Raw genomic sequence first — 23,463 nt, forward strand, 5'->3', positions numbered from 1 at the left:
TCTAACAAAACCCCCCAAAACTTTTAAAAATATCAAAACCCCCCCCAAAACTGCAAATAGCAAAAAAAAAGAAAAAAAAAATACCACAAATTTGTCTATTTTTAAACAAATGTGAGTATGTTATCCTACAGTTTATATACTGTACAAATTTACTATACCAAGAAAACTATAACTTCCATATTGTCATCTTTATTAATTGCTTATAGAGACATACCACAATTAAAATCAAACATGAACAACCATGACAATCGGCTATCCCAGATTCCACCCACATATTCAACAAGAGTTCGTTTTATTTGATCATTTGTTATATATAAGTTGGAAATATTTCAAGCACTAAAACAAATGAAGTTGAACTCCAGAAGACGTGTGGAGTATTTGGTTGAGAGTATATTTGTTCCTGTAATTTAAAAACATTAGAGCAGAACATGATAAATTGATAATACATATGCTTACAGAGGAAATCAATGATTAAACATCCATCACATAGTCGGCCTCCCATTGGTTGATGGAAGAAAAAGGTTCTCCCATCCGGATATCCAAAGTTGAATCCCGTCGCAGCAGCGAAACCATTGCACTGTGAAGCAACCAAAGGTGTAAAGAAACCAAAAGCAGAAAATCTGAGGAAAGCAACCAGAATAACATATACGTTTAATTTGAAAATAAACTGCGGCTCATAACAAGTTACCTTCGTATTTATAAACTATTAAGTTTAATGTTAAAATAAATACATGAAACTTTTTAATTTTCTCACCTTTTCAAAATAAAAAATAAGACTATATTTTTTATCAATAAAGAGTTCAAAAATTGAATTTGTAGTACATTTCCCTTCAATACTTTTACCTAATCAAACAAATTTAAATAATAAAGCATTAAAACAAGTTATAGCTCTTCATAATTAAAGCTACCAACAGAGTTCCAAAAAAAAAAAAAAAAAAAGCAAATACCAGAATTTAATTATCGATTTTACAGGATTGCACTAATGCTAAATGGATGTGCTCAACCCGACCGTTGATAAACTACTGAGCACAAGTATTTTGCCCTTATTTTTTAAACAACACTCTCTCCAGCTAACACCAACCTGCATTTCAAAAACAATACATGCTACACCATATCTACCGAACAGAGTATTGCAGTGTATATTCCGAACAGAATATCAGGCAATTGAAAGAGATGATTGGTTGAAGGAAAAAACTGGGTACGATTACCTATGCGACACTCGTCTTCACTCTTCAATACATGAAACATAGATGAGATGGTTAAAGAATTAGGCATGGAAGGAAATTACCCGAAAAATGAGCAAATAACAACAAGTTCAGCTCACAGTCCAGAAAGTAGTACAACATAAAAACTGTTAAAACCGTTAGAAAGTCAGCTGAAAGACACTTAGAAGAGTTTCCATAGCACATCTAGTCCTTGCGCTTTTATCTCGACCCAACAACCAACGAATCCATGCAACAACCAAAAACAAGAGAGATATTTTAATTTGTAAAAAGTGCTTGTGATTTACAATCAGCAAGGGCAATAATCACGTAAGTTTAAAAATACTCCGTACATAATTATATTGGGGAACTTTAATTTCCTGGAATTCCAGTAATGATCAAGTTAGATACAGAGAACTAAAGGACATGAGACTCAGATCTGTTGTTCAATTGTTAAAGCTGGAAAAGAGACGTCCTCCAACCATTCCGTGGCTAGCTGCAGAATCACCGGTTGCATGCGATCAGAGGAAATATAAATTTCCCCCAAATCACAGCCATCCGGATTCGCCACGCCAAACTACGGGAGGGTTTTCTAGATGCTCAATTCATCAGCTCCACAAATTATCAAGAATCATCATAACCCCATTACAATATATAGACATAGGTAATAGATAGACTGTAAATCATAGATGTGGAAAGGGCATCAACCATCCAGCACTCTCACATTCAAGACTTACAATGACCAAACATACTCACTGGGCATTTCCACATCTATCTTTTAGTTTCATTTTATTTTATTGAGAAATACGTAATTCAGGTCTCTACTAATAGCCTTGTTTGACGAAATTGATGTATCTATTTTATGCTAACTGAGATAGAATAAACATTCTGTGGAGTAATATTCCCTTCAGTTCCAAGTAAAAGCTTTGCATAATTAAAGGTATCAAACGAGTTCCAAACAATAAATGGAAATACCTGAGTTCTGTTGTCGGATTTATAGGAATGCACCAATGCTAAAAGGACCAACTGGATGCCCAAACCCTTTGGTAATTTATTTGAAGTAATCACCAACCTGCATTTCAAAACGAATACATGCTACAGAGTAATTCTAGTGGTCATTCCTCAGAGCGTAAGAAAAGCGTGAAGTAAACCAAATATAGACAATCAGGAAAAGGAAAGATGTAGCGGTACATATGAATTATTGGAATCAACGAGAAGGAGATGAACGCAATCTAACCTTCCTTTACATTTTCATGGCCTATGTGATCGTCATCCTTGAAGCATCTAAGAATACTGGTTCCCAAGAGCCACATCAACACTCCGGCTTCAATGAACAAGCGTGCCTACATAAGATCAATAGTGTCTTATACGGCCTATAAGTACCAGTAACTGTACAATAATAAACCAGAAGGTAAAATCATCTCGAAGCAACAAAAGATCAAATAAATCGTTCACCAAAATCAAATATAACAAAGACCTCATGTTCAAGGAAGAAACCGAGTAAGATTACCTATGGATGTTCGTCTTCACTCTTCAACACCTAGGGGAGCTATCCAAAAATGGCCAGCCGCTTTTACATAGATGAGACAGAAAAGGAATTCGACCTGGAAGGAAATATTCTAAAGTCATTCAAACACTCAAATATAACAGTCGTCAATGAGCAGAAATATTCGAATATAGTGTATATGGTATAGCATTTTGTAATAGCATTTTGTAACACCAAAAATGAGCAGATAACAAGAAGTTCAGCAAGCAGTCCAGAAATAGTTTTCATTAGCACTGTTAGGTTGATAGAACTGTTAGCATGTCAGCTGCAAGACACTTACCTGAAGAGTTACCATAGCACATCCAATCCTTGCGCTTTTATCTCGACCCATAATAGAGGTATAGGTGGCCAACAACCCAACAAATTCTTGGAACAACCAAAAACAAGAAAGATGGATTAGTTTGTAAGAAGAAACTTGTGATTAGCAAACAACCAAGGCAAGAAACACGGGGGGGGGGGGGGGGGGGGGGGGGGGGGATTGGGGGGGGACAACTCATGTAAATTTTATAAATACAGAAAACGTTTTTCACTTGAGCTCCAGATGAAGAAACAACTAGATTCAGTCTGAACATGTGAACTAGCATAAGGCAAAGGGGAAATATTCTGCAATATCATAAATAAAACCAAAATAACCTCATTCCTGGATAAACTATGCATGTCATTCTTGAAATTAAATTAGGAATTGAAAGATAGATTATTGAGCCTAATAGTTAAAGGTGAGCACCTATTGGGTGGCATCAAACCCGTAATACTCCTCAGGTACCAAAGGAAGGAATCTGAAACAATTTCAACGAACTGAGATTCTGGGCACTGCAATTGTGATATTAGTGATATTAAATGTTTAGATTACTCAAACCAATCACTAATTAGTGATAGGTTATCCGTGGTAGTGAAGTGAATGACCGGATATGCAATTGCCATATACCTATAACGGCTTTAAGGATAACTACCAAAAAGATTGTTAATTACACAAGTAATAGAGACCAAGAAATTAACACCTTTTGCGCATTGATGCCAGTGTATCCATAATAACCCTCACCAACAGAAAAGTGTATCCTCAGGATGGTCACGAAGAAAGGGCTAGAAAGCCAAGTCCGCAAGCTCAACTAGCTGAGAAGTAATTATTAACCGATAACTATGGTAAATTAATGCAACAGTATTATACCAAAGAAAAAAAAATAATTGGAAAACCCTCGTGACAACAAATCCCCCTTCCTCTGATGCGGTTCCACATCAGATCATCAAGCATGTGCATTATCAGTAGTTAGAAAGCAAGAGTTGGACAAAACTGTACTCCCTCCGTCCCAATTTAAGTGACGTTTTGAGTTGTTGCACACATATTAAGAAAATCAATAAATGTGTATAGATTATAGTGAAAAGTATAGGAAAATACTAATATATCCTTGACATTAATTATTTTACAACTAACTAATTAGGAGTGATAAAGGGTAAAATTGAAAATAGTGCAATTAATGATGCATTGAAAATCTAAAATGACAAATAATTTGGGACAAAAAAAACTCTCTAAAAAGACATATAATATGGGACAGAGGGAGTATCACGTATGTGCCCAGGGGGGGAACCACCTTGTGACTTGGGGGGCTCCCGCCCCTGCAGGGAAAAAAAGTTGGTCATTTTTTTAGTGCCTTTTTATTTTATATTATTAATTATCTACTAATTTTGTCCTATAGCCCCCCAAAATAAAATTTAGCCCCCCTACCAGTAGTATCTGGGTCCGCCCCTGTATGTGCCCATTAGAAGCCTGGCAACCTGCAACCAAGTTTTTCAATTTATCCATTCCTGCAAGAAAATCATTAACATGATGAGGTCATATTTTCAAAATCAACATAATAAAATCATCAAAAATTTATAAGATCCAAAAATCCACCGAAGATGACCCAAGGGATTGACGAACAACTTAGCTTACATAGAGTGTGTATGTGTTGAGAGAGATTTTTTAGGAACTGCTGCTATGACACGTCTGATGGTACAAAATCAACATTCTGAAATCAACAGGACATACAGAAAATCCAAGAAAATTAACATACTGAAGTATCGGAAAGTTAGCAGGTATAACCAAAACCATGAAGAAACAAAATAACCCATATAGTTGGGGGAAAATTCTTCTCACCTATTATAAAAGTTGGAAAGATTAAATTCTTTCAACATGTCTTTACTGATATGGGACGAATTTATGGGCTTCCAGGTGAACAAAGACCATCATGTACTTATTCAGTGGACACACTTCGAGTATTATAGTTATCGTCCCAGTTTAAAGTACACAAATCGTTGATAATCTAATCATACGATATACTGTATTCTGATGAATAACCTGTAGGAAAAATAAAACCGGTAAGTTCAAGTAATTGGGTAAAATACAAAAATAATAACAAGTTAAGAAAACATGCTAATTAATATACAGCTTCTTTAAAAAAAAACTGACACGAGATCTAATTTCCAAATACTAATAAAACGTCTTTACGAAAAACGGCACTTCATGAGGGAGATAGCTCACCCAGCAACCATCCCAAGCTGAGCCTGAATTCTGAAATTCTAATAATATTTGGTCAATGCGAGAAAATATTGGAAAGTGAAAAAATATAATAAGCACGAGTATTTTGCACTTATTTTATAAACAACACCCTCTCCAGCTAACACCAACCTGCATTTGAAAAACAATACATGCTACACCATATCAACCGAACAGAGTAGTGCAGTGTTCATCCTGAGCAGAATATCATGAAAGTGAAAGAGATGATTGGTTGAATATAATCAAATATAACAAAGACCTCATGTTCAAGGAAGACACTGAGTAAGATTACCTATGGGACGCTCGTCTTCACTATTCAATACCTGAAACACAAATGAGATAGATAAGGGATTGGGCCTGGAAGGAAATTACCCGAAAAATTAGCAAATAACAACAAGTTCAGCAAAAAGTCTAGAAAGTAGTACCACACAAAACTATTAAAACCCGTTAGAAGTCAGATGAAAGACACTTATCTGAAGAGTTTCCATAGCACATCTAGTCCTTGCGCTTTTTATCTCGACCCAACAGCCAACAAATTCATGCAACAACCAAAAACAAGAGAGTTGTTTTAATTTGTAAAAACAGCTTGTGATCTACAAACAACAAGGGCAATAATCACGTAAAGTTTAAAAATACTCCGTAACATAATTATATTGGGGAACTGTAATTTCCTGGAACTCCAGTAGTAATCAAGTTATAGATACAGAGAACTAAAGGACATGAGGCTCAGATCTGTTGTTCAATTGTTAAAGCTGGAAAAGAGACGTCATCCAACCATTCCGTGGTTAGCTGCAGAATCACCGGTTGCATGCGATCAGAGGAAATATAAATTTCCCCAAAATCACAGCCCATCCGGATTCGCCACGCCAAACTACGGGAGGGTTTTCTAGATGCCCAATTTATCAGCTCCACAAAATAATCAACAATCATCACAACAGCTCCACTAGTATATATAGACACACACATTCACGCACATGGGCAGACACGTAGAAAAAGGTGGGCACACACATAGAAAGAGAGCTTATCAGAAAAAATACAGCTAATGTCACCTGTACAGCTCCATTAGAACATATAGACACACACATTCACGCAAATGGGCACACGCTAGAAAGAGAGCTTATCAGATAAAAAATCCAGCTAATGCCACCTGATAAACTAATGCCTGAACATAAGTTTTTTGCTCTCCAGCTAATGTCACCTCGCATGCCCAAACCCTTTGGCGTTTTGATTGAAGTAATCACAAACCTGCATTTCAAAAAGAATGCATGCTATGAAAAGATGTTGCGGTACATATAAATTATTGGAATCAAAGAGAATGAGACGAATGCACTCTTATCCCCGTTTACCTTTTCATGGCCTATGTGGTCGTCGTCCTTGAAGAATCTAATAATACTGGAGCACAAATGCCACATCAGCTCTCCAGCTTCATTGAACAAGGGTTCCTGCAAGTACAAGTAAATCTACAATCATAAACCAGAAGGTAAGAAATCATCTCGAAGCAACAAAAGAACAAAAAAAAAAAAAAAAATGGTTCAAAATAGTCAAAAATAAAACAAAGACCTCAGCTTCGAGTAAGATTACCCATGGATGCTGCTCGTCTTCATTCTTCAAAACCTAGGGAGCTATCCATGAAAAACGGCCAACCGCATATACATAGATAAGATGGAAACTGAATTGGACCTGGAAGGAAATTACCCAAAGTCATTCACACACTAAAACATAATAGTAGTTCACCATTATCATAAATCAGGTGGTCATCCCATGGCAGAAAAAAATGAATATAGTGTATATAGGATAGCATTTTGTATCACCGTAGATGAGCAGATAACAAGAAATTTTGCAAACAACCTGCAAGTTTTGCAGGTCAGCTGGAAGACACTTATCTGAAGAGTTTCCAGAGCACATCTAGTCCTTGCGCTTTTATCCCCATCCATTATACAAGTAAGGTGGACAACAACCAATGATTTCTAAGAACAAAAAACAAGAAACAGAAGTTGTGACTTTCATCACGTAAAGTTCAACAATACTCTGTAACATAATTATATTGCGGAACAGTAATTTTAAAGCATTCCAGCAATGATCAGGATACGGGAGGGTTTCTAAATGCTTTCAGCTCGAAACGTATCAAGAATCATCATAGCAGTTTATTTAGAATACATACGCACACGGGCACACACATAGAAAGAGAGTCAGAAATTATCCAGCTTAGGATCTCAGAGGAGATAAAGGAGAAGAGGCAATACCAATTGCAACGGATGTGTTAAAAAACCAAATCGAGAATATTTGTTTCTCGATAGGCAGACCTGTATAAACTCATGGCATCATCACCTGCAAACCATGAAACAGTTTTAGAGCAGCGCAGTGAATGAAGACAACTGTTGATTAAATCTCATAAACAGAAGATAAAGAACGACGTTGACAATTCAGCTACCACACTTATAACAGGCTTCTCCTCTTGACTGCTACAGATAAAGCCATAGATATCTGCAGCACAAATTCAACTTAATTATCAAACTAAAACATGTCACTTGATCTTGTGTTCCAAAACTGATTAGTTTAACCGTCAAATTTATGGAGATTTGAAAATAAATTGCGACTCATAACAACCTTCATATCTATAAACTATGCGTTTAATTTTAAAATCAACACATGAAAATTGTAAATTATTTTCTCACATTTTCAAAATAAAAAATAAGACTATTTTTTATCAGTAAAGAGTTTAAAAATTGAATTTGTAGTACGTTTCACTTAAATAAATTAAAATAAAAAAGCATTAAAACAAGTTATAGCTCTTCATAATGAAAGCTATCAAAAGAGTTCCGAAGAAAAAAATAAACGAAAGCAAATACCCGAGTTCAATTGTCGATTTTACAGTAGTGCACTAATGCTAAAAGGATGTGCTCGACCTGACGGTTGATAAACTACTGAGCACAAGTATATTGCCCTTATTTTTTAAACAACACCCTCTCCAGCTAACACCAACCTGCATTTCAAAAACAATACATGATACACCATATCTACCGAAGAGAGTAGTGCAGTGTTCATTCCGAGCAAAATATCAGGAAAGTGAAAGAGATGATTGGTTGAATACAATCAAATACAACAAAGACCTCGTGTTCAAGGAAGAAACTGAGTGAGATTACCTATGGGACGTTCGTCTTCACTCTTCAATACCTGAAACACAGATGAGATGAATAAGGAATTGGGCCTGGAAGGAAATTACCCGAAGAATTAGCAAATAACAACAATTCATCCAACAACCAGAAAAAAAGGAGGTATTTTAATTTTTAAAAAGGCTTGTGATTTACGAACAACAAGGGCAAAATACCCCGTAACATGTTATATTCGGGAACTATAATTTCCTGGAATTCCAAACCGAGCTTATTTGTTTCTTGATAGGCAGACCGGTAGAACTCAATACATCATCACCTGCAAAGCATGAAACAATTTTAGAGCAGCGCCGGGAATGAAGACAACTGGTGATTAAACGTTTAATTTTAAAATAAATACGTGAAATTTTTAAATTAATTTCTCACCTTTTCAAAATAAAAAATAAGACTATTTTTTATCAATAAAGAGTTCAAAAGTTGAATTTGTAGTGCATTTAACTTCAATACTTCTACCTGTTCAAACAAATTTAAAGAATAAACCATTAAAACAAGTTATAGCTCTTCATAATTAAAGCTATCAAAAGAGTTCCCAAAAAAAAAAAAAATGAAAGCCGATACCTGAGTTCAATTGTCGATCTAAAAGGATGTGCTCGAGCCGACGGTTGATAAACTACTGAGCACAAGTATTTTGCCCTCATTTTTTTAACAACACCCTCTCCAGCTAACACCAACCTGCATTTCAAAAACAATACATGCTACACCATATCAACCGAACAGAGTAGTGCTGTTTTCATCCCGAGCAGAATATCATGAAAGTGAAAGAGATGATTGGTTGAATATCATCAAATATAACAAAGACCTCATGTTCAAGGAAGACACTGAGTAAGATGACCTATGGGACGCTCGTCTTCACTCTTCAATACCTGAAACACAAATGAGATGGATAAGGAATTGGGCCTGGAAGGAAATTACCCGAAAAATTAGCAAATAACAACAAGTTCAGCACAAAGTCCAGAAAGTAGTACCACACAAAACTATTAGAACCGTTAGAAGTCAGATGAAAGACACTTATCTGAAGAGTTTCCATAGCACATCTAGTCCTTGCGCTTTTTATCTCGACCCAACAGCCAACAAATTCATGCAACAACCAAAAACAAGAGAGTTGTTTTAATTTGTAAAAACAGCTTGTGATCTACAAACAACAAGGGCAATAATCACGTAAAGTTTAAAAATACTCCGTAACATAATTATATTGGGGAACTGTAATTTCCTGGAACTCCAGTAGTAATCAAGTTATAGATACAGAGAACTAAAGGACATGAGGCTCAGATCTGTTGTTCAATTGTTAAAGCTGGAAAAGAGACGTCATCCAACCATTCCGTGGTTAGCTGCAGAATCACCGGTTGCATGCGATCAGAGGAAATATAAATTTCCCCAAAATCACAGCCCATCCGGATTCGCCACGCCAAACTACGGGAGGGTTTTCTAGATGCCCAATTTATCAGCTCCACAAAATAATCAACAATCATCACAACAGCTCCACTAGTATATATAGACACACACACATTCACGTACATGGGCACACACGTAGAAAGACATGGGCACACACACAGAAAGAGAGCTTATCAGAGCTAATGTCACCTGAACAGCTCCATTAGAACATATAGACACACACATTCACGCAAATGGGCACACGCATAGAAAGAGAGCTTATCAGATAAAAAATCCATCTTATAAGACTATTTTTTATCAGTAAAGAGTTTAAAAATTGAATTTGTAGTACATTTCACTTCAATATATTAAAATAAAGAAGCATTAAAACAAGTTATAGCTCTTCATAATGAAAGCTATCAAAAGAGTTCCGAAGGAAAAAATAAACGAAAGCAAATACCCGAGTTCAATTGTCGATTTTACAGTAGTGCACTAATGCGAAAAGGCTGTGCTCCACCTGACGGTTGATAAACTACGGAGCACAAGTATTTTGCCCTTATTTTTTAAACAACACCCTCTCCAGCTAACACCAACCTGCATTTCAAAAACAATACATGATCCACCAAATATATCGAAGAGAGTAGTGCAGTGTTCATTCCGAGCAAAATATCAAGAAAGTGAAAGAGATGATTGGTTGAATATAATCAAATACAACAAAGACCACATGTTCAAGGAAGAAACTGAGTGAGATTACCTGTGGGACGCTCGTCTTCACTCTTCAATACCTGAAACACAGTTGAGATGAATAAGGAATTGGGCCTGGCAGGAAATTACCCGAAAAATTAGTAAATAACAACAATTCATCCAACAACCAGAAAAACAGGAGATATTTTAATTTGTAAAAAGAGCTTGTGATTTACGAACAACAAGGGCAAAATACTTCGTAACATATTATATTCAGGACCTTTAATTTTCTGGAATTCCAAATCGAGCTTATTTGTTTCTTGATAGGCGTCAGACCGGTAGAACTAAATACATCATCACCTGCAAAGCATGAAACAATTTTAGAGCAGCGCCGGGAATGAAGACAACTGGTGATTAAACGTTTAATTTTAAAATAAATACATGAAAATATTAAATTAATTTCTCACCTTTCAAAATAAAAAAAATAAGACTATTTTTTATTAATAAAGAGTTCAAAAATTGAATTTGTAGTGCATTTAACTTCAATACTTCTACCTGTTCAAATAAATTTACAGAATAAAGCATTAAAACAAGTTATAGCTCTTCATAATTAAAGCTATCAAAAGAGTTCCGAAGAAAAAAATAAACGAAAGCAAATACCCGAGTTCAATTGTCGATTTTACAGTAGTGCACTAATGCGAAAAGGCTGTGCTCGACCTAACGGTTGATAAACTACTGAGCACAAGTATTTCGCCCTTATTTTTTAAACAACACCCTCTCCAGCTAACACCAACCTGCATTTCAAAAACAATACATGATACACCATATCTACCGAATAGAGTAGTGCAGTTCATTCCGAGCAAAATATCAGGAAAGTGAAAGAGATGATTGGTTGAATATATCAAATACAACAAAGACCACATGTTCAAGGAAGAAACTGAGTGAGATTACCTATGGGACGCTCGTCTTCACTCTTCAAAACCTGAAACACAGATGAGATGGATAAGGAATAGGGCCTGGAAGGAAATTACCCGAAAAATTAGCAAATAAAGACAATTCATCCAACAACCAGAAAAACAGGAGATATTTTAATTTGTAAAAAGAGCTTGTGATTTACGAACAACAAGAGCAAAATACCTCGTAACATATTATATTCAGGACCTTTAATTTTCTGGAATTCCAAATCGAGCTTATTTGTTTCTTGATAGGCAGACCGGTAGATAAAGCCATAGATATCTACAGCACCAATTCAACTTAATTACCAAACTAAAACATGTCACTTGATCTTGAGTTCCAAAACTGATTAGTTTAACCGTCAAATTTATGGAAATTTGAAAATAAACTGCGACTCATAACAACCTCCATATCTATAAACTATGCGTTTAATTTTAAAATAAATACATGAAAATTGTAAATTATTTTCTCACATTTTCAAAATAAAAAATAAGACTATTCTTTATCAGTAAAGAGTTCAAAAATTGAATTTGCAGTATGTTTCACTTCAATATATTAAAATAAAAAAGCATTAAAACAAGTTATAGCTCTTCATAATGAAAGCTATCAAAAGAGTTCGGAAGAAAAAAACAAACGAACGCAAATACCCGAGTTCAATTGTCGATTTTACAGTTGTGCACTAATGCTAAAAGGATGTGCTCGACCTGACGGTTGATAAACTACTGAGCACAAGTATTTTGCCCTTATTTTTTAAACAACACCCTCTCCAGCTAACACCAACCTGCATTTCAAAAACAATACATGATACACCATATCTACCGAAGAGAGTAGTGCAGTGTTCATTCCGAGCGAAATATCAGGAAAGTGAAAGAGATGATTGGTTGAATACAATCAAATACAAAAAAGACCTCGTGTTCAAGGAAGAAACTGAGTGAGATTACCTATGGGACGTTCGTCTTCACTCTTCAATACCAGAAACACAGATGAGATGGATAAGGAATTGGGCCTGGAAGGAAATTACCCGAAGAATTAGCAAATAACAACAATTCATCCAACAACCAGAAAAAACAGGAGATGTTTTAATTTTTAAAAAGAGCTTGTGATTTACGAACAACAAGGGCAAAATACCCCGTAACATATTATATTCGGGAACTATAATTTCCTGGAATTCCAAATCGAGCTTATTTGTTTCTTGATAGGCAGACCGGTAGAACTCAATACATCATCACCTGCAAAGCATGAAACAATTTTAGAGCAGCGCCGGGAATGAAGACAACTGGTGGTTAAATGTTTAATTTTAAAATAAATACATGAAAATTTTAGATTAATTTCTCACCTTATCAAAATAAAAAATAAGACTATTTATTATCAATAAAGAGTTCAAAAGTTGAATTTGTAGTGCATTTAACTTCAATACTTCTACCTGTTCAAACAAATTTATGGAATAAACCATTAAAACAAGTTATAGGTCTTCATAATTAAAGCTATCAAAAGAGTTCCGAAATTAAAAAAAACGAAAGCCGATACCTGAGTTCAATTGTCGATCTAAAAGGATGTGCTCGAGCCGACGGATGATAAACTACTGAGCACAAGTATTTTGCCCTCATTTATTTAACAACACCCTCTCCAGCTAACACAAACCTGCATTTCAAAAACAATACATGCTACACCATATCAACCGAACAGAGTAGTGCAGTTTTCATCCCGAGCAGAATATCATGAAAGTGAAAGAGATGATTGGTTGAATATAATCAAATATAACAAAGACCTCATGTTCAAGGAAGACACTGAGTAGGATTACCTATGGGAAGCTCATCTTCACTCTTCAATACCTGAAACACAAATGAGATGGATAAGGGATTGGGCCTGGAAGGAAATTACCCGAAAAATTAGCAAATATCAACAAGTTCAGCAGAAAGTCCAGAAAGTAGTACCACACGAAACTATTAGAACCGTTAGAAGTCAGATGAAAGACACTTATCTGAAGAGTTTCCATAGCACATCTAGTCCTTGCGCTTTTTATCTCGACCCAACAGCCAACGAATTCATGCAACAACCAAAAACAAGAGAGTTATTTTAATTTGTAAAAACAGCTTGTGATCTACAAACAACAAGGGCAATAATCACGTAAAGTTTAAAAATACTCCGTAACATAATTATATTGGGGAACTGTAATAATTTCCTGGAACTCCAGTAATACATGATACACCATATCTACCGAAGAGAGTAGTGCAGTGTTCATTCCGAGCAAAATATCAGGAAAGTGAAAGAGATGATTGGTTGAATACAATCAAATACAACAAAGACCTCGTGTTCAAGGAAGAAACTGAGTGATATTACCTATGGGACGTTCGTCTTAACTCTTCAATACCTGAAACACGGATGAGATGGATAAGGAATTGGACCTGGAAGGAAATTACCCGAAGAATTAGCAAATAACAATAATTCATCCAACAACCAGAAAAAACAGGAGATATTTTAATTTTTAAAAAGAGCTTGTGATTTACGAACAACAAGGGCAAAATACCCCGTAACATATTATATTCGGGAACTATAATTTCCTGGAATTCCAAATCGAGCTTATTTGTTTCTTGATAGGCAGACCGGTAGAACTCAATACATCATCACCTGCAAAGCATGAAACAATTTTAGAGCAGCGCTGGGAATGAAGACAACTGGTGGTTAAATGTTTAATTTTAAAATAAATACATGAAAATTTTAAATTAATTTCTCACCTTTACAAAATAAAAAATAAGACTATTTATTATCAATAAAGAGTTCAAAAGTTGAATTTGTAGTGCATTTAACTTCAAAACTTCTACATGTTCAAACAAATTTATTGAATAAACCATTAAAACAAGTTATAGCTCTTCATAATTAAGGCTATCAAAAGAGTTCCAAAAAAAAAAAAAAAAACGAAAGCCGATACCTGAGTTCAATTGTCGATCTAAAAGGATGTGCTCGAGCCGACGGTTGATAAACAACAGCTCCATTAGAATATATAGACACACACATTCACGCACATGGCCACACACGTAGAAAGAGATGGGCACACACATAGAAAGAGAGCTTATCAGAAAAAATACAGCTAATGTCACCTGAACAGCTCCATTAGAACATATAGACACACAAATTCACGTAAATGGGCACACGCATAGAAAGAGAGCTTATCAGATAAAAAAATCCAGCTAATGCCACCTGATAAACGAATGCCTGAACATAAGATTTTTTGCTCTCCAGCTACTGTCACCTCGAATGCCCAAACCCTTTGGCGTTTTAATTGAAGTAATCACAAACCTGCATTTCAAAAAGAATGCATGCTATAAAAACATGTTGCGGTACATATAAATTATTGGAATTAAAGAGAATGAGATGAATGCACTCTTATCCCCGTTTACCTTTTCATGGCCTTTGTGGTCGTCGTCCTTGAAGAATCTAATAATATTGGAGCACAAATGCCACATCAGCTCTCCAGCTTCATTGAACAAGCGTTCCTGCAAGTACAAGTAAATCTACAATCATAAACCAGAAGGTAAGAAATCATCTCGAAGCAAAAACCAACAAAAAAAAATGGTTCAAAATAGTCAAAAATAAAACAAAGACCTCAGGCAATACCAATTGCAACGGATGTGTTAAAAAACGAAATCGAGAATATTTGTTTCTCGATAGGCAGACCTGTATAAACTCATGGCATCATCACCTGCAAACCATGAAACAGTTTTAGAGCAGCGCAGTGAATGAAGACAACTGTTGATTAAATCTCATAAACAGAAGATAAGGAACGACGTTGACAATTCAGCTACCACACTTATAACAGGCATCTCCTCTTGACTGCTACAGACAAAGCCATAGATATCTACAGCACAAATTCAACTTAATTACCAAACTAAAACATGTCACTTGATCTTGTGTTCCAAAACTGATTAGTTTAACCGTCAAATTTATGGAAATTTGCAAATAAACTGCAACTCATAACAACCTTCATATCTATAAACTATGCGTTTAATTTTAAAATAAACACATGAAAATTGTAAATTATTTTCTCACATTTTCAAAATAAAAAATAAGACTATTTTTTATCAGTAAAGAGTCTAAAAATTGAATTTGTAGTACGTTTCACTTCAATAAATTAAAATAAAAAAGCATTAAAACAAGTAATAGCTCTTCATAATGAAAACTATGAAAAGAGTTCCGAAGAAAAAAATAAACGAAAGCAAATACCCGAGTTCAATTGTCGATTTTACAGTAGTGCACTAATGCTAAAAGGATGTGCTCGACCTGACGGTTGATAAACTACCGAGCACAAGTATTTTGCCCAACACCCTCTCCAGCTAACACCAACCTGCATTTCAAAAACAATACACGATACACCATAGCTACCGAAGAGAGTAGTGCAGTGTTCATTCCGAGCAAAATATCAGGAAAGTGAAACAGATGATTGGTTGAATATAATCAAACACAACAAAGACCTCATGTTCAAGGAAAAAAATGAGTGAGATTACTTATGGGACGTTCGTCTTCACTCTTCAATACCTGAAACACAGATGAGATGGATAAGGAATTGGGCCTGGAAGGAAATTACCCGAAGAATTAGCAAATATCAACAATTCATCCAATAACCAAAAAAACAGGAGATATTTTAATTTTTAAAAAGAGCTTGTGATTTACGAACAACAAGGGCAAAATGCCTCGTAACATATTATATTCGGGAACTATAATTTCCTGACATTCCAAATTGAGCTTATTTGTTTCTTGATAGGCAGACTGGTAGAACTCAATACATCATCACCTGCAAAGCAAGAAACAATTTTAGAGCAGCGCCGGGAATGAAGACAACTGGTGATTAAATCTCATATATAGAAGATAAAGCACGATATTTACAACTGAGCTACCACAATTATCATAGGCTTGTCCTCTTGTCTGCTACAGATAATGCCATAGATATCTCTATGGCACAAATTCAACTTAATTACCAAACTAAAATATGTCACTTGATCTTGTGTCCAAAAACTGATTAGTTTAACCTTCAAATTTATGGAAATTTGAAAATAAACTGCGACTCATAAAAACCTTCATATCTATAGACTATACGTTTAATTTTAAAATAAATACATGAAAATTATAAATTATTTACTCACCTTTTCAAAATAAAAAGTAAGACTGTTTTTTATCAATAACGAGTTCAAAATTGAATTTGTAGTGCATTTAACTTCAATACTTTTACCTGTGCAAACAAATTTAAAGAATAAAGCATTAAAACAAGTTATAGCTCTTCATAATTAAAGCTATCAAAAGAGTTCCAAAAAAAAACGAAAGCCGATACCTGAGTTCAATTGTCAATTGTCGATCTAAAAGAATATGCTCGGGCCGACGGTTGATAAACTACTGAGCACAAGTATTTTGCCCTTATTTTTTTAACAACCTGCATTTCAAAAACAATACATGCTATACCATATCTACCGAACAGAGTAGTGCAGTGTTCATCCCGAGCAGAATATCATGAAAGTGAAAGAGATGATTGGTTGAATATAATCAAATATAACAAAGACCTCATGTTCAAGGAAGAAACTGAGTAAGATTACCTATGGGACGCTCGTCTTCACTCTTCAATACCTGAAACACAAATGAGATGGATAAGGGATTGGGCCTGGAAGGAAATTACCCGAAAAATTAGCAAATAACAAGAAGTTCAGCACACAGTCCAGAAAGTAGTACTACACAAAACTATTAAAACCGTTAGAAGTCAGCTGAAAGACACTTATCTGAAGAGTTTCCATAGCACATCTAGTCCTTGCGCTTTTTATCTCGACCCTACAACCAACGAATTCATGCAACAACCAAAAACAAGAGAGATGTTTCAATTGTTAAAAAGAGCTTGTGATCTACAAACAATAAGGGCAATAATCACAATAATCAAAAATAAAACAAAGACCTCAGCTTCGAGTAAGATTACCTATGGATGTTGCTCGTCTTCACTCTTTAAAACTTAGGGAGCTATCCATGAAAAACGGCCAGCCGCATATACATAGATAAGATGGAAACTGAATTGGACCTGGAAGGAAATTATCCAAAGTCATTCACACACTAAAACATAATAGTAGTTAACCATTATCATAAATCAGTTGGTCATCCCATGGCAGACAAAAAATGAATGTAGTGTATATAGGATAGCATTTTGTAACACTGTAAATGAGCAAATAACAAGAAATTTTGCAAACAACAAGGGCAATAATCACGTAAAGTTTAAAAATACTCCGTAACATATTATTTTTGGGAACTTTAATTTCCTTGAATTCCAAATCGAGCTTATTTATTTCTTGATAGGCAGACAGGTATAACTCATTACATCATCACCTGCAAAGCATGAAACAGTTTTAGAGCAGCGCTGTGAATGAAGACAACTGGTGATTAAATCTCATAAATAGAAGATAGTGAACGATATTGACAACTGAGCTACCACACTTATAACAAGCTTCTCCTCTTGACTGCTACAGATAACGCCATAGATATCTACTGCACAAATTCAACTTAATTACCAAACTAAAACATGTCACTTGATCTTGAGTTCCAAAACTGATTATTTAACGTTCAAATTTATGGAAATTTGAAAATAAACTGTGACTCATAACACGTTGGAAACAGAAGTCAGATAAAAATCATAACAAAGTAGTCACAAAAAAAAAATTAAAAATAGAAGTAGCCGAGAAACCTGAAGTTCACTAGTGCTGAAAAAATTTATACACCTATACAAGCAAGTTATACTAATCATGGCATTAATATTTACACCATGCATTGGTCAAATGTGTCTTCAATAACTCCTACCAATAATTAGTTCAGATGCATGGTTTGCCACAGTTCTCAAGTCTTAACGTCTATAAGATAGCAGGTAAAGCAATTATGATGTTAATTTAGAAAGATGAGATCATAATAAACATCAGAAAAAAGTTAAGCTACCACATTCTGTTAGAGACTCCCCTCACAAGGGAGAATTTCAGGAATGAGGATCCGAATCAAGATGAAGAAAGATAGAGGACACCAAATAAAACCTGCACTGCAAACAAAGAATAAAAAACCTAAGTTTGTTCTGTAAAAGAGGATTAAGAATAAACCTAAGCTCGTTCTGCCCACTCACCCCTTCATCTGTGCTTCTAAGAGGATTCAAACAACCTGGGTTAGCTGTGTTTCGCCTCCAATAATCGCAAGGAAAAAGAATCAGATTGATATAAAATTAAAAAAACCCTATCAACAGAAAAGAGACACCAAGAAGTACTCAGGAATTCAGTATAAAGAACCTAAACAATTAAAAAATCTCAAAAACAATCAACATAAAAGATTATTTGTCAAGTTAAAGAACACTTATACATCAAGAAAAGACATGAACTAACCAATAGGTGAGTAAATGATGTAAGTTAGTTTCTTATTTCTCTGGTTGACTCTGGATTCTTTCTTGGTGAAGAATCCTTGAAGCCCTTTTCTATGTTTGGTTCCCGAGCCCACCTCATTTTCTATAATTCAGTTAGGTACGCAACAAAAATCACTGGTTAATAGAAAAAATTACAAACAATTGAATAATTACCATTTTCTTTCAGAACTGCGGCCAGAAGTGGAAAAGACCTAATCAGGAAAAATAGAAAGTTAAAACGGAATCGGATAACAAACCCTACAGATTGACGGAGTTTGACGACGCAAGGACCAATGGAACCACCATGGGGGTAGGGGACAAGATGTAAACTGGGACTCCTTATGGACCACTTCGATTCTTTCTCTTCAATCTTCTACTTTGTTTCTACTTCAGTCCCAAGAATTGATTCATCAATAAAAGAATGTCAACGTACAAAATCTGTAAGCGGACAAGCAAACATGAACAAGTTTTATTTATACAAGTAGGAACAATTTTCCATTTTTGAGTTGCTGGATGTTATTTGTTTTGGCCAAGGATATGCTTCCTAACATAGACTCTTTGAAGAAAAATAATAAATTATAGAAACGGAAAAAGAAATATAGACAGAAGAATGAGTGTTCCTTACATGCCAGTGAGAATGTGATGATCATCTTTGAGATTTTCATTGTCTTCATCAACTTGAGTTTGAGCAGCAGTTGCTTCTTCAAATATAAGTGCTACTGGACCTTGCAAACTGGAAACCAACCAAGAATTGAAATAGACATCGCCAAATGTGTCCAATGCGAGAAATGGGAAACTGAAACAAAATAATATCATATGTTTAAATCACGACAGCAATTAATGAATACCAGAAATATATGATCCAAAAAATAGGGGATAACAATGAAGCCGAAAAATAAATAGTAGATGTTGGTACCTTCATTCCAACAGTAGAGGGTAAATCCAAATATGAAATTTCATTACATCAGGAACTACCAGTAACCTCCAATCTCACATTCAAGTGATTTTGTTGCACTAACTTCTATTCATTTCAAGCTCCGCCGAGAAAAAAACTAAATAATCATACGAAATTGTGCAGAAAGGACAAAAACACCTTTAACTGGACATATGCAGATACAGAAACATACTTCTGACCTGTTGTATATAAGCCACACAAATCCGAGTTGCTCAAGAAAGAAAACCATCTTCTTTCAACAAGGAAAGACTAAGCAGGTTTACCTGATTAACCCTAAAACATTTCGTTCCACAAACATGTCCAAGACTCGAGAAGGATAACTGAAACAAAAGAATTCATATGTTAAAGAGGTAGCAACTGCATAAACCTAGACCAAAAGTTCAAGATACTCAATGACATTATGCACAAAGGCAACACAAGAAATTCAGTAAATAGATAGACGAAGATACAAAACATTCGTATCTTACTGTTGTGTATAAGCCATAAAATTCTGAGTTACCAAAGAAAGAAGGAATTTCTTGTACAGTTTAAACCTTTTGCTTAACAACTATTCTAAGTTATCAACCAATCTTCCTTAGGGTGGATATCTAATCTGAAAAAGAAGTATTGAGATCTAGAATACGTATTTACAACAAGCATCATAAATTAGCATGCAAAAAGCAACAATAGGAACATATAGGAAGGACTAAAAGGTCGTCAATCATACCACATGTTCCAATAGCATCTAAAAAGGAAAAAGTCAAAAGGATCGGGACTCATTCTTGTTACATGCTGACGTAAAAGCAAATATATTATAAATAAATGAATGACCTGTAACCACATTAATGAGAAACTGATATAGCAAGTAGGAGCATTTTATGCAGCAGCAAGCACATCACAATCAAGAAATCAACCTCACTTATTGGGAGATAATACAACCCACGTAGTCTCAGACGACATGATTGTCGATATAACACTTTCCTCACCGACAAGAAATGAAGTAATTTGACAGTGCCACCACAGCCTTATTCCTTGAGAGCACTACTTGGCAAATATACAGACAGTAGTTGCATCATTCTCAGATACCCTCATTACTTTGCATATCAATGTGTCGAATGGTTTTATTCAACGACCTCCCAATGACCTCTTTAGCTTCTATCCAAAGCCATTTGAACAGGCAGACCATTTATGCAAATCAAAAAATTTAGTTGAACTTCCATGACTTACATGTCACAACATAGACTCAATTTCCATATACTCATATCATATGATTTTCTTCATTTTTAGTTTGTACAATCATAAAATAAACAGTATAGAATCAGAGGAAATAAGAAGGTACCCTTTTTGCCAGGTTCTGCATTAAACAAGGAAAATAACAAAAGAATTTGAAATGCTGGCATATATGACACGGCCCGATCACAAAGGATTCCATGCTGCAGTTTTGAATATATTATCAATGAAGCTGACTGTGCAAGGACTTCAGACCATACAACAGTAGCAACATTGTGGCAAAATGACTTGCATTACGAACTGAAGCATCGGAGGTTTAAAATACAGAAGCAACTGCATCAATAGTAGAAAATACCAATAAAAAAAGAGCAAATCCTGAATGGAGCTTAAAACTCCAATTTAATGTTTCAAATGCAAAACCAATCACCATAATTAAACAGCACGGCAGAATTGTTTTAAAAAAAGCCATTTGAGATGGCTTAAATAGCGAAAAGACGAGAAACCAAAAATAAATAAATTAAAAAAAAAAAAAAAAAAGCGGTTTGTAGAATCGGTTGAGACTTAACAGACATCTGATCCCTCCCCTCAACCTCAGTACCAAGTGAAGAATCTCAGTACCAAGTGAAGGGTGGACTGTCTCTTAATATCATAGTCTGCCTCCAACTGCTTGCCAGCAAAGATCAACCTCTGCTGATTCGGGGGAATGCCCTCCTTGTCCTGAATTTTGGCGTTAACATTGTCAATGGTTTCGGAGGTCTTTCCAGTGTGAGTCTTTGACAAAAAAACGAGTGCTCCCATCTTCAAGTTGTCTGGTCAGGAGGGTTCCCTTCTTCTTGGGTTATCGTCTTCCCAATTAGCTTCTTCTTGGGTTATCGTCTTCCCAATTAGGGTCTTAGGGTCTAAACAAATATCTGCACACCACCTCAAAGATAAAGGGTAAACTCCTTTTGAATATTGCAATCATCAAGAGCGCTGTCACCCTCAAGTTGAGGGGAGTCTTTGCTGCTCCGGTGGGATCCATTCCTTGTCCTGGATCTTGAACTCTCAGCAGTCAGGGCTTTCAGAGAGATTTGCATCTGTATATTCAGATAAACATGATAATTAGAGAAGATCAGACATAGAAAAACATTCTAAAAAAACCAAGATTAAATGAGAACGGAGTTATGTAACGAAAACATTCTAAAAAAACCAAGATTAAATGAGAATTAACGAAAACATTGTAAAAAAACCAAGATTAAATGAGAAGGAGTTATGTAGCACATAACAATTAACTAAAACATTCTAAAAAAACCAAGAAAGTGAATGAAAAACCCTAACCTTATAGAAGAGAAGTCGAGAATACGTTTAATGAACAATTAAAGAAAAAATCATAAAACAAAAAACAAAACAAAAACAGAGAAACAGAGAACTACAAATATTGAACTAAGAGAACAAGCCGTTACCTTACAGAAGAGAAGCCTGAGAATGCGGGGCCGACGGATTTACAAAGAACGGACAGAAGGGCCGATGGATTAAAAAAGAACGGACAGAAGAGAAGCTTTTTGTTGCGGGGACGATGGGCTTACAAAGAACGGACAGAAGAAACGGACAGAAGAAAGAAACGTCGGAAGAAACGGACGGAAGAAACGTCGGAAGAAACGTCGGGGCTGATGGGAAGAGAAAGAACGGACAGAAGAGCTGAGAATGTTTTTTGTTGGGGGTGGGGGGGGGGGGGGGTTTATAAAGAGGTGACATTGCGCGTGCGTAGACAATAAGCTACGCGCGAAGCAACGTTTATATTGTATTAGACGGCTTTCTCGACCCTACACCCGGTGATTATCACCGGGTGGGGTCACCTCGTGCCACGTGTCACCAAATTTTAATTTTAGTTAGTTTTGTAATTCTATTTATTATTTCTCTTTTAAAATATTAATGAGGGTTAAATCCTACCTTCACCATTGTCAAAGTAGTACAGTTTATCTTGAGTTCTCAGTTTGTCTTGCTTTTCTATTTCGATTATCTGCTTCCTTTTCTCTTCAACAAGAACCGAAAACACTTTTGCCCCAAAAAAACATAGATTGCCGAAAATTGTTAAATCAATTTTTTTTTTCTGGGTCAAATTGCAGAATTTTTTTTCCTTTTTCTTTTTTCGTCAATAATAATAATTTGCAGAGATTGGTTATAGCGATTCCGGTTTGTTGGTTTCTTGGATCTGTATCTCTTGCTCGTGGAATACATGCCAACAATTGATGCTTGCTCCACTTTGGAATACATGCCAACAATCTCAGGAAAATAAGAAAAAAATATTTATTCAGTTATTCAAATCACAGAGATGATGTATCAATGGAGATGGAAATACAGATTTTTGGTAGGGATGGCAACGGGTCGGTTCTGGGCCGGGTTTGCCTAAACCCAAGAACCGACCCGTGAAAGTTTTTTAGAACCCAAACCCGCCCCAACC

At 35.5% G+C, this 23,463-nt stretch overlaps 3 long non-coding RNA genes across 8 annotated transcripts; all 3 read right to left on the reverse strand.

The window, feature by feature from the left end:
- Positions 1-81: 81 nt before the first annotated feature.
- On the reverse strand, positions 82-12,793 carry LOC105955435 (uncharacterized). 4 transcript variants are annotated; one of them, XR_016030611.1, is made up of 28 exons: positions 11,641-12,793; positions 11,455-11,519; positions 10,971-11,297; positions 10,760-10,863; positions 10,280-10,604; positions 9,281-9,311; positions 9,007-9,120; positions 8,815-8,901; positions 8,607-8,707; positions 8,128-8,452; positions 7,710-7,762; positions 7,522-7,606; positions 7,127-7,245; positions 6,860-6,958; positions 6,625-6,720; positions 5,704-6,523; positions 5,571-5,601; positions 5,411-5,473; positions 5,264-5,293; positions 4,880-5,080; positions 4,676-4,751; positions 4,469-4,548; positions 3,747-3,858; positions 3,473-3,558; positions 3,029-3,114; positions 2,713-2,806; positions 2,440-2,545; positions 82-2,274 (listed from the first exon to the last, which is right to left on the reverse strand). It is a non-coding gene; the product is annotated as an uncharacterized LOC105955435 (long non-coding RNA). The 4 variants fall into 4 exon arrangements; XR_016030612.1 differs by lacking the exons at positions 10,280-10,604; positions 10,760-10,863; positions 10,971-11,297; positions 11,455-11,519; positions 11,641-12,793 and adding an exon at positions 9,414-10,272 and having other exon boundaries at positions 4,880-6,523; positions 8,128-8,261; positions 8,422-8,452; positions 9,248-9,311; XR_016030610.1 differs by lacking the exons at positions 10,280-10,604; positions 10,760-10,863; positions 10,971-11,297; positions 11,455-11,519; positions 11,641-12,793 and adding an exon at positions 9,414-10,272 and having other exon boundaries at positions 4,880-6,523; positions 7,127-8,452.
- Positions 12,794-18,086: 5,293 nt separating this feature from the next.
- Positions 18,087-19,409, reverse strand: LOC148770851 (uncharacterized). The gene is made up of 3 exons (XR_016030616.1): positions 18,843-19,409; positions 18,590-18,644; positions 18,087-18,503 (listed from the first exon to the last, which is right to left on the reverse strand). It is a non-coding gene; the product is annotated as an uncharacterized LOC148770851 (long non-coding RNA).
- Positions 19,410-19,418: 9 nt separating this feature from the next.
- LOC148770852 (uncharacterized) lies at positions 19,419-22,806 on the reverse strand. 3 transcript variants are annotated; one of them, XR_016030615.1, is made up of 4 exons: positions 22,466-22,796; positions 21,133-22,099; positions 20,708-20,948; positions 19,898-20,134 (listed from the first exon to the last, which is right to left on the reverse strand). It is a non-coding gene; the product is annotated as an uncharacterized LOC148770852 (long non-coding RNA). The 3 variants fall into 3 exon arrangements; XR_016030613.1 differs by adding an exon at positions 19,419-19,655 and having other exon boundaries at positions 19,776-22,099; positions 22,466-22,806; XR_016030614.1 differs by having other exon boundaries at positions 19,419-20,134; positions 20,708-22,099; positions 22,466-22,800.
- Positions 22,807-23,463: the final 657 nt, after the last annotated feature.

This window comes from Erythranthe guttata, chromosome 4, assembly GCF_056151865.1.
Source record: "Erythranthe guttata isolate IM_541 chromosome 4, IM_541, whole genome shotgun sequence".
NCBI classification, from domain to species: domain Eukaryota; kingdom Viridiplantae; phylum Streptophyta; class Magnoliopsida; order Lamiales; family Phrymaceae; genus Erythranthe; species Erythranthe guttata.